At 68.6% G+C, this 299-nt stretch overlaps 1 pseudogene; it reads right to left on the bottom strand.

Annotated features, from left to right (window-relative positions):
• Positions 1-131, bottom strand: part of LOC106726170 — a 2,501-nt pseudogene extending 2,370 nt beyond the window's left edge.
• Positions 132-299: the final 168 nt, after the last annotated feature.

Raw genomic sequence — 299 nt, 5'->3', positions numbered from 1 at the left:
GGTGACAGGAGGAGGCGGGGGCGGTTTGACCCCGTTCTTATTCCAGAAGCTCTCCGTCTCTTCCTTGGCTGGGTTCCCACAGGAGCAGCGTTTCCGATGCAGAGCAGAGGACTGGGTGGCCCGGAGGCCATCGCGGCCAGCAGGTCCTCGCCTTCCTGCGCGGACTGAGCAGAACACAGCGCCTCCCAGGTCCGCCTGCATGTCTCTCTCGGCCCGGCTCCCGGCTCCTGTGCAGCGGGGAGTGACCCGGGGAGAATTCAGAGGTGGGAGCAGCGGACGGGGGCCGGGGGGGGGGCGTG

This window comes from Myotis brandtii, unplaced genomic scaffold (assembly GCF_000412655.1).
Source record: "Myotis brandtii unplaced genomic scaffold, ASM41265v1 scaffold105, whole genome shotgun sequence".
NCBI lineage: Eukaryota > Metazoa > Chordata > Mammalia > Chiroptera > Vespertilionidae > Myotis > Myotis brandtii.
The sequence above is the reverse complement of the archived record's forward strand: the minus strand, read 5'-3'. Positions and strand labels throughout refer to the sequence as shown.